This window comes from Dasypus novemcinctus, chromosome 31 (assembly GCF_030445035.2).
Source record: "Dasypus novemcinctus isolate mDasNov1 chromosome 31, mDasNov1.1.hap2, whole genome shotgun sequence".
Taxonomy (NCBI): domain Eukaryota; kingdom Metazoa; phylum Chordata; class Mammalia; order Cingulata; family Dasypodidae; genus Dasypus; species Dasypus novemcinctus.
The window spans coordinates 22,291,538-22,304,626 of NC_080703.1; positions in this window are offsets into that span (position 1 = coordinate 22,291,538).

Sequence of the window (13,089 nt, forward strand, 5' to 3'; positions counted from 1 at the left end):
AAGTATAACCTCTGGAATGATCTCCTGACTAATTTTGAAATCTCTTAGCCATAAAAACTCATTTGTATTTTATATTGCTCCCTTTTGGTCAAGGTCTTTTTCCAGATGCTTTGCTAGTTGGTGCTTGGCAATAATCCCTTGGTGCCAGGGATGTCTTGTCCCATGTTGGGGGGAAGGTAATGCATTTATATGCTGAGTTTGGCTTAGAGAAAGGCCACATTTAAGCAACAAGGAGGCTTTCAGGAAGTAACTCTTAGTCAATATATAAGACTAGGCTAAGTTTCAGTTTCATAAGGAAAGTTGCATAAGTACAATTACCAATGTCAATGATCTGGAATAATGGCCCTTCTTTAGGCACTGCCCTTGTACTTGGGATATTCTTATCATTCTATCAGAGAATGTAGAAGGACTTCCCATAATGGAAATTCAATATTCTTTTAGTTATTGTGTGGCACCCACTAAGACAAGGACCCATGAACACTTGAACATATTTATATGTCTTAGGGACATGCCCCAGGTGCATTCCTCCCCACACATCCTCCCATCATGGACACCCTACACCAGTGGTCCTTCCCTGCCACAGCTGTCACTTAAGGTAATTTAAATGAATATTTATATTCAAAATTCTACTGAGAGTCTGAAACATTTTAATACTGTATATAATTTAAGGAGTCTTTAGATATTAATATCATTTGCTGTTCTTTATTCTATGCATTGAATGTTTCTTGGAAAATTCACCTTAAAAGTAGGGCAAGATTTAGGTTCTCAAATAAAAGGAAAAGCCCCTGTGCCTCATGAAAAATAATTGATTTATAGTCTTAAATGTTATGGTAGCTTACAAAAGCCTACAATGAGGCAAAATACAGAGACTACAGAATCATGAAATTGAGTCTTCCAAGCCCAAATTGAAACCCTCTTGAATCAGAAGAGACTATCACTGAAATAGGAAAGCTGGATGAGTGAGCAAAGGAGCTAGACAGACTGGGAAGAATGATGGCGGGAGATTTGTGAAGTTGTGGAGTCAGCTACATTTCCATTTTCATACTGGGACTGTCATTTTAATTTTCACAATGACTCCATGTAGTAGGAATAATCCAGCTTAACAAAAGAAGACATTAAGACTTACATTTTCAAATAAACTGTCCAAGTTCACACTATTAGTAACAGAAGTAGAATCTCTCTCTAGTAGATTGTGTTGTATACCCCCAATTCTAAATTCTCTGTCTCCACATGTTTTCTCACTTTGCAGTGTTATCCCACAAGGGATGGAGGTGGGGGTGACATATATCCTCTGGTTCATCCACATGACTTTGGCCAATAGAACACAATGAAAGCAATAGTATTATCGGTTCTGAGCCTAACTTTAAGAAGCCTTGTGTATTTCTATTTGGACTTTGGGGTTTCTGCCATCTCCAGCAAAGAACATGCTTGAGTGAACTCACTTGGTCCAGGAGGAGGCTGAGTGATGCATGAGCAGACAACATCTCTCCCCAATCTCAGCCTAGATCTCTAGATATCTGCAGACATGTGAGTGAATCCATTCAAGGCCAGTCAAGCCCAGATCAGTTGAACTCCATAGTCATGTCACTGAAGTTTTGCTCTAAAAGCTAATGGATACATTTCCCCCACACTAAGCAACTAGTTTTTGTAAAAAATCTTTTATAAATGGAGGCCATTCATTACCTCAATGCTTACTAAGAAGCCTGAAATGGGATGCAGATAATTGTTCATATTGTTTATGTGGTTTATAACCAAAGGTGGCTTTACTCCTAGTCACCCAGTGAAATGTGTCCCACAATAAGTCCTTTTCTCCATGTTGATGCAGCAGAGGGCATTACAAATCTTCACCATGGCAGGATGTTTGAGAATGGGTCATCTCTACTTCACATCTCCTAGGAGTGAAATCATTTTCTGGAGGTTACATGAAGCTATGTTGGTGAGTCTCTGAAAGTCTACCCTGCTCTAAGTCACTTCACTTAAAAAGTCCAGTTTCTAAGAATGCAAGCAGACACAGAAGAACACACAGCGAATGAACACAGAGAGCAGACAACAAGTGGGGGAAGGAGAGAGAAACAAATAAAAATAAATCTTAAAAAAAAAAAAAAGCTCAGTTTCTGACTACATGGATCATGCTCTTGTGTGAGCCACACTGGCAATCTTCATCTCATTTTGGGATATATTTACAGTTGCTTGTGTAACCTAGTGGCTTGATGGCTCAGCTATGGGTATTTTCATAGCAACTACACTCTTCTGTCTTGAAGAAAACCAATACATTTACCCGCGAGAGAAAGAATGCAGAATAGCAATAAAGATCATAGGCATCAGAGATAAGAACAAGTCCTAAAACTGACCCGAGCTGTGTGATGTTGGGTAAAACATTCAGCAGCTCTGAACCTCAATTTCCTCATTTGTAAAATGGGAGTAATAATGCTGTCCCTCATCTCAAGTAAGTTAACGTAAAGAAAGTGATTAACATGGTTCTGGCACATGGTAAGGGATTATAAGTACAGCAAAATGGCTGGAGAACAGTGTGGCCATCTCAGAGCATGGACCAGCCAAGGGAATGTCCAGGGGCAGCAGTCTGGGCCCTTCTTCAGGTGATGTCCCCTGCTGCCATCTGAGCAGAGTCTGGGAATTTTTTTGTTGTTCTGATAATTCTTTATTCACACTAAAACCCCAGCAGATTTTCTTCTGTCACCCATGCCTGTGCCACCTCCCAAGTTACCATAGCAACTCCTATGTTTAGAACATGCAAACCTCATTAACTGTGGCCTCAGCATCAACAGGAAGGGTGAGGATGGGGCTTTATCTTTTTAAAAATACATCATGAATCCACACTTCACACACAGATTAAAATTATGTTTTGATTATCTTCGAGTTCTAGATTTCCTGTGACAATATTTCGATAATTGGCTCAGGATAGAATTAAGCACTTGCATAAATTCTTTTAGTTGTACATGAGCTCTCTAGCTCCTTCACTCACTTTTGGACTTTTGTGTCTTCACTATCAGCCTCTCTCTCTCTCTCTCTCTCACACACACACACATTCATGCATACACACCCCAATAAGCATAGAGTCAAGTGACTGGGAAACTGAAATTAAATGAAACTGGCATCAAATTCCACTACAGATTACAAGGAAGAGACGTCTCTGTGCATGTAATATCTTCCACTTAAAGCTGTAAACTGAAATACATTTTAATAACCAAGAAATTGAGAGAAGTCAATGTTCAGCACTTGCTCACACTGCATGGATAGCCCGTTAATTATTTCTAGCCCTTCACATCAGAGAAGCAGTTAGAGTTGCAAGGAAGAAACACAAGAGTTAAGTGAAGAACAAGGTGAGAGAGCTAATAAATTCATTTCATTTAGTAGATTTCCAGCTGGTGGGTCCTTTTTAATGGGTAAAGGCAAGTGAGAGAAAAGTCAGGCTGAGTGACTCATCAGATCCTGCAATGCAGGAGAATTAGATTTAAGTGAAAAAGGATGTTTCCTAGGAAACTACATGATCTGTTTGTGGAACATCAAACAAGTGCAATTTCCTAACAACCACCACGACTAAATTGATCTACCTCAGACAGCTTTATCAGCAGGGGGCAGATTAGATGCCTTTTGTGTTTTCTTAGTTACTATCATCAAATTGTCTATTACCAGACTGCTTCAGTTGTTGCATTCCTGACCTCCTGTAAGGACAGAGTTGGTATATGGTACATGGTATTACATAATTGGAAAGCAGTTTCCCCTATTTCCGCATCCTCCCCCACTGCCACCACCCCAAACTCTTGCAGCATATTCCTCTTCATCACCCCTTTTGAACTTCAATAGCAGGTTCTAATACTATCTTTGCAGCAAACCACAAGAATCAGTCATTAGAGTCACTAAAAATATCCTTCCAGCTTTAGTCATCCAAGGATCTGAATTAACTTACTCTCTTTTGACCTGTCATGGTGAAAAATGTGTATAATTCATACTAATAGGACAAGGGAGGTTAGTCTGGATTTAAAAAATGGCCTGAAAAGGAGAAAAAAAAATTTAAAGAAGTAGAGTTTAGTACCACTGAGCACACAGGGCATTTAACTCAAACACGTTAATACAGAATCTATTAGAAATCTTTAATTTATAAAACCTGCCAATGGGTCTGACAGTTTGCTGTTTAAAGAAGTCGATTACTTAGAAAAGTCCAAAGGATTTCTGCATCATCAGATTTCTGAATCCTAAGGTTTAGAAAGAGGAACCTTCAGCTAATAATACATACCTTACCTCAGCAGGAAGCCATACTCTGCAGAGCTTTGCTGATCTTTGCCTCTCATCTGATAACCTTCCTTACTCTAATAGTAACAACAGCTAGTATTTGAGCCATTTATTCATTCCATCAAATTTTATTTAATATCTAGTATGGGCAGGGCACTATTCTAATTGCTTATAAATAAGACAGACAAAACCCATCCCCCTCCCAAAGATAATCCTCTAATAGGAAAGAGGCAAGATAAAAATTCAACAGACATGACATTTTGAATAATGACAAAAGAAAACAAAACACAGTGATCTGGTAGAGCAATTGGAACAGGGGCTTACTGTAGATCACTGTTTCTCAAAACTATCTGTGGCCTATGTGGAGCAAGGACTTGTTATTTTTTCCCCAATCTTTCATGGACCAAAACTTTTATAAAATGACATGAAAAAAATTGTCAGAAAAGTAAAATAACACATGCCCAATTTTATTATTATTGTATTTAACAGACATAAAATTACTCTGTCAAATTGCTGTGACTATTTCTAAAAGCTTACTCTCAATTACTGTTCTTATCTCATCATCCACCAGTAACAAACATTAGCAAGGCCTCAGAACACTCTTGGAAGAACTACAGATGAGCTGATCTGGGAAACTATCTCTGGAATCCTTGTTTTGAGCCTTGAACCCATTTTCTCATATTGGAGACAGTATAGTTACCAATAGGCTCTTATTAAATGTTAGTTGATTAGTAATGGTACAGGTTGGGGGTATAATTTTATACTTCAAGTCAGTTAAGCATTAAATTGTCTTTTGGATCTAGCTTAGATATCTAACCATTTTTAATATGGTTTATTTGACAAAATGTGTTTAGAATTCCCAATAACTATCATCCGAACAAAGTTTCGCGTCTAACCCATTTAGGTAACTACTATTTTTTTGAAGTCAATACTCAAGGCCAGATTCATGGTGAGCATTTTATATACATAATCTCCTTTTAATTTTCTAACAACCCTAGAAGCAGAAACTATTATTGTTATTTCATACATTAGAAAACAAAATTTTTTATGTATGTGCTGCTCTGAGATGCTATTTTCTGTTTATGATTTTTGTAGCTATTGGACTACGTAACTGTATTACAAAGATGAAAGCTTGACCTTCTCAATTTACAGTAATTAAGTTCATTAAAATCCCTTTAATTATCTAGGAAATAGTGTCATGGCATCTCTAGAGAATGAGAAGAAGTGGCTTTTGCTCTCTTCCCTACAGAGGTGTGATGCAAGATCCAAGACGAAGCTCAGTCCAATGGGTTGGGGGTCTGTACAGGGTCCAGACACTAGGCAGGCAATGCAGAGCTTTTATCTGGAGTTGAGGGAGGTGGGGGCTAGAAAGGGTGAAGGTTAGACAAGGCCCTTCTCTGGTTTAATTTACTCACCGATATTCCCTTTATTTCACAATTATTCTTCTCTCCATCTATTGCTGCTCTGTTCTAGTGTGTTTGATGTTTATTCTTTTATTTGTACAAGTTTTAATTTCTATAAATGATATCACCTTATGTATCTTATTTTCTTCTTACTTTTCTCCCCCTCAGTACCCTGTTTTGAAATCTATCTGTGTGGCTCTGTGTTCAGCTAATACCTTATTACTAACTGCTGTGTGGTGGCTTGGGACTATGCATACCCGAGAAAATCAAGGCCTTAAAACTAACCCATTCCTGTGAGTATAAACCTATTGGAAGTAGGACCTTTTGATGAGGTTACTTCACTTAAGGCTAACAGAAGTTGAGGGTTAACAGATAAATGATGTGTAAAATACAGGATTCCTATACATCACCCTACCACCAATACCTTGCGTTGGTGTGAAACATTTGTTACAACTGAGGATAGTAATTTTTGAATTATACTATTTTTTAACACTAGTTATCTTTGTTACAATTGAGGACAGATTATTAAAATAGCACTTTTAGCTATTGTCCATAGTGTATACTAGGAATATTTTTCCCATTTACCACCCTATTATTAATACCTTATATTAGTGGCTTAAGTTTGTTATAATTCATAAAAAGAACATTATTATACTTGTACTATTAACTGTAGTCCATCGTTTAAAATAAAGTTTGTCATGTTAAACAGTCCTATGCTTTATCTTTTAATTCTTATTCTAGTAACACATACAACCTACAATTTCCCCTTTTAACCACATTCACCATTATAATTCAGGGTGCTTAAATTCACTCCCAATAATGTGCTACCTTCACCACCATTCATTTCCAAACCTTTGCAATAAAGCTAAATAGAAATTCTGTACAAATTAAGCATCAAACTCGAACTTCAATTAGTCCCCTGGTAGTCTATATTCTAGATTCTAACTCTGAGTGTGCTTATTATAATTAGTTAGTATTAATGACATTTATAATATTTGTCCTTTTGTACCTGGCTTGGTTCACTCAGCATAATGTCCTCAAGGTTCATCCATGTTGTTGTGTGTATAAGGACTTCATTATTTTTTACAGCTGGATAATACTTTGTTGTACACGTATAACACATTTTATTTATCCATTCATCAGCTGATGGACACTTGGGTTGCTTCTATCAGTTGGCAATTTTGAATAATGCCATTATGAACATCAGTGTGCAAAATTCTGTCTGAGTCCCTGATTTCAATTCTTCTGGGCATATACCTAGCACTAGGATTCCTGGATCATATAGTAATTCTATATTTAGCTTCCTGAGGAACTGCCAGTCTTCCACAGTGGCTGCACAATTTTACATTGCCATCAGCTACAAATCAGTGTTCCCATTTCTTCACATCCTCTCCAAAACTTGTAATTTTCTGTTTTCTTAACTAGCCATTCTAGTCAGTGTGAAATGTTATCTAATTGTGGTTTTGATTGGCTTTTCCCTAATAGGTAGTGATGTTGAGAAACTTTTCATGTGCTTTTTAGCCATTTGTATAATCTCTTTGAAGAAATGCTATTCAAGTCTTTTGCTTATTTTTTCATTGGGTTATTTGTCTTTTTACTGTTGAAGTGTAGGATTTAAAAATATATATATTCTGTATATTAAACCCTTATTGGATATGTGGTTCCAAAATATTTTCTCCCCATGAGTAGGTTGTCTTGTCAGTTTTGTGACAAGGTCCTTTGAGGTGCAAAAGTTTTAATTTTGAGGAGATTCCGTCTATCAATTTTTCCTACCATTGCTTGTGCTTTGAGTGTAAAGTGTAAGAAACCATTGCCTTATGCCAGATAACAAAGATGCTTTCCTACATTTTCTTCTAGGAGTTTTATAGTGTTGGTTCTTATATTTGGGACTTTGATCCTTTTTGAGTAAATTTTTGTATATGGTGTGAGATAGGGTTTCTCCTTCATTCTTTTGAATATGGATATCCACTTCTCCCAGCACCTTTGTTGAAGAGACTATTCTTTCCCAATTTATTGGGGAAATTTTGGCAACCTTGTTAAACATCAATTGGACGTAGATGTGGGAGCCTATTTCTGAGCTTTCAATTTGATTCCATTGGCCACTATATCTATCCTTGTGCTGGTACCATACTGTTTTGACCACTGTAGTTTTGTAGTATGTTTTAAATTCAGGAAGTATGAGTTCTCCAACTTGGTTCTTATTTTTCAAGATGCCTGTGGCTATTCAGGGGCCCTTACCCTATGAAATAAAATTGTTAACTGGCTTTTCCATTTCTGCAAAGTGGGCTGTTAGAATTTTTATTGGGATTGTGCTGAATCTTGAATCATAAATCATTTTGGGTAGAATTGACATCTTAATGACATCTAGTCTTCCATTCCAAGTCTTTCCATTTACTTAGGTCTTCTTTGGTTTCTCTTAGCTATGTTTTGTGCTTTTCTGTATACAAGTCCTTTACATTCTTGGTTAAATTTGTTCCTAGATACTTGATTCTTTTAGATACTACTGTAAATGGAATATTTTTCTTGATTTCCTCCTCAGTTTGCCTAATACTTGTATAGAAGCTTTACTGATTTTTATGTGTTGATCATGTACTCCACCAATTTGCTGAATTTATTTATTAGTTCTTGTAACTTCATTTTAGATTTTTCAGGATTAGCTATATGTAAGACCATGCCATGTGCAAATAGTGGAAATTTTACATCTTTCTTTCCAATTTGGAAGGCTTTTATTTCTTTTTCTTTCCTAACTGTTCTGGCTAGAACTTCCAGTGCAATGTCTAATAAGAGTGGTGACATTGGGAATCCTTGTCTTGTTCCAAATCTTAGAGGGAAAGCTGTCAATCTTTCACCATTGAGCATGATATTAGTTGTGGATTTTTCATATGTGTCCTTTACCACATTGAGGAAGTTTCCTTTTATTACTATTTTTCTAAGTGTTTTTATCAAGAAAACATGCTAGATTTTGTAAAATGTCTTTCCAGCTCAATGAAGACGGTCATGTGGGTTTTTTACCTCCTTTTTGTTAGTTTGGTGTTATACATTAATTGATTTTCTTATGTTGAACCACCCTTGCATGCCTGGGATAAAACTCATTTGATCATGGTGTATAATTCCTTTAATGTGCTCTTGGATTCAATCTGAAAGTATTTTACTGAGGATTTTAAAATCTATATCCATAAGAGAAATTGGTATATAATTTTCTTTTCTCATAGTATATTTATGGGGCTTTGGTATTAGGGTGATATTGACCTCATTGAATGATGTAGGTATTGTCCCTCCCTCTTCAATTTCTCAGAAGAGTTGGGACAGGATTGGTATTAGTTCTTTGTGGAATGATTGGTAGAATTCACCTGTGAAGCAATCTGCTCCTGGGCTTTTCTTTGTTGGGAGATAATTTATGATTGATTCAATCTCTTTACTTGTAATTGATCTATTAAGGTCTTCTATTTTTTCTAAGACCAGTGTAGGTTGTCTTTGTTTTTCTAGGAATTTGTCCATTTAATATAGGTTGTCTAATTTGTTGGCACAGTTAATAGCATCCTCTTATAATCCTTGTTATTTCTGTGTGACCAGTAAGAATATCTCCCCCTCATATCTAATTTTATTTATTGGCATCTTCTTTCTTTTTTCCTTTGTCCATCTAGCCAAGTGTTTGTCAATTTCATTGATCCTTTCAAAGAACTGACTTTTGTTAATTCTATTATCTTTTGTTCTCAATTCCATTGATTTCTGCTCTAATCTTTATTTCTTTCCTCCTGCTTACTGTGAGATTAGTTTGCTATTCTTTTTCTAGTTCCTCCCAGTGTGCCATTAGTGCTTTGATGTTAGCTTTTCCTTCTTCTTCTTTTTTAACAAATCAATTTCTTTGATACATGGCAATAAAGCATCCATCCAAAATATACAATCAATGGTATTCAGTATACTCACAAAATTCCGCATTCATCACTCCAATCACTTTTAGGGCATTTTCATTATAACAGTAATAATAATGATGATAATAATAAAAGCCAAACAAAACTCATCACCTATCAATATCGCTATGCTTCACCTGCCATACATAGCTATTATTCTATTTCCTTTGCTCTATATTTTATTTATATTTATATTTTGTAAAAATGACCTTATATATGCAATATTACCCATATCCATTTTTTACATGAGATTTCAATATGTTATACAATTCCACGTTACATTTCTTCACTTTCCTTCTAGTAATAAACATGTTCTTAGACTTTCCCTTTCAACGTCTGGGTCACACACATATACTAGCCCTGCTGGTAACAAACACTATGATATGCTCTCATGATTTCCATTCATTTCTAAGTATTTACAAATAACATTTTAACCAAGTCTTCAGAAATTAACCCTCAGCTTACCATTCTCTACCCTCATTCTATTTTCTGGTGACCTATCTTCTAATTATTAATTCCATGAGTTTATATAATGTATAGTTCATAATAGTACAATCATACAGTATTTGTCCTTTTATGTTTAGCTTGCTTCACTCAACATAATGTTCTCCAGGTTCATCCATGCTGTCATATGCTTCATGACTTCACTTATTCTTACCACTGAATAATATTACATTACATGTATACACCACAATTTGTTTATCTGTTCATCAGTGGATGGACACCTGGGTTGTTTCTAACTTTTGGCAATCGTGAATAGGAATAGGTTTTTCGTATTTGCAATTTGTCATATTGAGAATGTTTCCTTCTATTCCTATCCTTTGTATATTTTTATCAAGAAGAGGGGCTGTATTTTGTCAAATGCCTTTTCTGCATCAATTGAAATCATGTGATTTTTCTTTTTCAATTTATCGATATGGTTTTATTACACTGATTGATTTTCTTATGTTAAAGCGCACTTGCATACATGGGGTAAAACTCATTTTGATCAAAGTGTATAACTCTTTTAATGTGCTTTTGGATTAAGTTTGCCAGTAATTTATTGAGGATTTTTGCATCTGTATTCATTAGTGATAATGATCTGTACATTTCTTTAGTATCTTTATCTGGTTTGGGTATTAGGCCAATGTTGGCTTCCCAAAATAAGTCTGGTAGCATTCTTTCCTGTTCAATGTTATTGGAATTGCTTGAACAAGATTGATATTAATTCATCTTGGAATGGTTGGTGGAATTCACCTGTAAAGCCATCTGGTCCTAGGCTTTTCATCTTTGGGAGGTTTTTGATGACTGTTTTAATCTCTTCACTTGTGATTGGTTTGTTGAGGTCTTCTTTTTTTTCCTTGGGTCAGTGTAGGTGGTTCTTGTGTTTCAAGGAATTTGTCTATCTCATCTACATTGTCTGCTTTTTTGGCATACACTTGTTCATAGTATCTTCCTTTGATCACTTTTATTTCTTTGGGATTATTGGTAATATTTCTGGTTTTATTTATTTGTTCTTCTCCTTTTTGTGCGTGAGTCTAACTAAGTGTCAATTTTGTAGATCTTCTCAAAGAACCAACTTTTGAGTTTGTTTATTCTCTCTATTGTTTTTTTCTTCTCAATTACTTTTATTTCTACTCTGATCTTTATTATTTCATTCCTTCAGCTTGGGTTGGAAATAGGTTGCCATTCTTTTTCTAGTTCCTCCAGGTGTGTATTAAGGGCTGGACTTAGATGTGATCTTTGTCCACAAGTCTCTCCTTTTACTTTTACTGGAACTGTAGTTGGTGCTGGGATTTAATGTATACCCAGGGGACCTGAATCTCTGGACTGACTATGTGATAGGCAGGCCTTGAACCTCAACAGACTTGCAAATCCTACACTCTGGTTTATTGGACTTACCTCACTCATCTAACATGAAGGTGAAGGTGGCCAACCACCACACCAGGGAGGCAAGACTGCCTGCAACTGAAAGCAGGAGAATTGCATCCAGCATCCATCTGGAATCTAAGCCCCCTCTTGATATAGATGTAGAGTGGGCACCACCATTCCAAGGTCCACAGGATGGAGGAATAGAGTATGGATTAGAGTGGACTTCCTGATATTCTATTCATGAACTATTGTGATTAGTAATTGAAGAAAATGTGGCATTGGTGTGGAGAAAGTTGCCACAGTGGCTGCTGGGGGTAGGGAGTGGGGGCATTTTTGGGACTTGGAGTTCTCCTGGGTGGTGCTGCAGGGACAGTTACCAGACATTGTATGTCCTCCCATGACCCACTGGGTGGACTGTGGCAGATTGTGGGTTATGATGTGGACCACTGACCATGAGGTGCAGCGGTGCTCAGAGATGTATTCACCAAATGCAATGAATGTCTCATGATGATGGAGGAGATTGTTGTAATGGGGGGAGGAGTGGGGCAAGAGGGGTGGGGGATATATGAGGACCTCATATTTTTTGAATGTAATATTAAATAAAGAAAGAAAGAAGAAAGGTAACTTTAATTAAGCACAGAAAAACAAGGGCTTTGATTTTAGTTCTTCCTTTGTTTTTTAATGTAAGCATTGTGGGCTATTTCCAGCTTCATTCCATTATGATCAGAAAAAGTGTTTTGTATAATTTTTTAAAAAATTTATTGATACTTCTCTTGTGACCCAACGTATGGTCTATCTTGGATAAGGATCCATGAACACTTGAAAGAATGTATATCCTGTTGTTTTGGGATGCTATACTCTACAGATATCTGTTAGGTCTATTTCATTTATCTTAATATTCTAGCTCTCTGTTTCTTTATTTATCCTCTGACCAAATTTTCTATGCAATACTGAGGGTGGTGTATTGAAGTCCCCAACTATTGTGGTATAGACACTTATTTCTACCTTCAGTTTTGACAGTGTGTGCTTCATGTATCTTGATGCATTCAGGTTAGGCTCATAAATATTTAGTATAGTAATTTCTTCTTGGTGAATTGCCAATTTTATTAATATATAATGACCTTCTTCATCCTTTATAACAGTTTTCCTTTTAAAATCTGTTTTGTCCAATATTAGTATTGCAACGCCAACCCTTTTTTGGTCACAAATTTCATGGAATATCTTTTTCCATCCTTTCACTTTGAAACTGGTTGTGTCCTTACATCTGAGGTGAGTCTCTTTTAGATAACATAGATGGCTCATACATTTTTTTATCCATTCTATCAGTCTATGTCTTTTGATTGGGGGAGTTAAAGCCATTAACAGTTAATGTTATAACTGTAAAGGCATTACTTACTTCATCCATTTTGTCCATTGGCTCTCTGTGGTCATGTCTTTCATTGTCTGTTTTTTTAACCTTTCTTAAGAAGAAATAATATTCATAATATTCTTCATTTCTACACTCTTCTCCAAATCTCTCATCTTTGTGTTTTCCTTTCAGTCTCAGCACTCCCATTAGTTTCTCTTGTATTAATGTTATAATTTTGGTCTTTTGGTAACATATTCTACCAGTTTTTGTTTTGTCTGTGAAGTCTTTGAACTCACCCTCCTTTTTGAAGGATAGTTTTGATAGA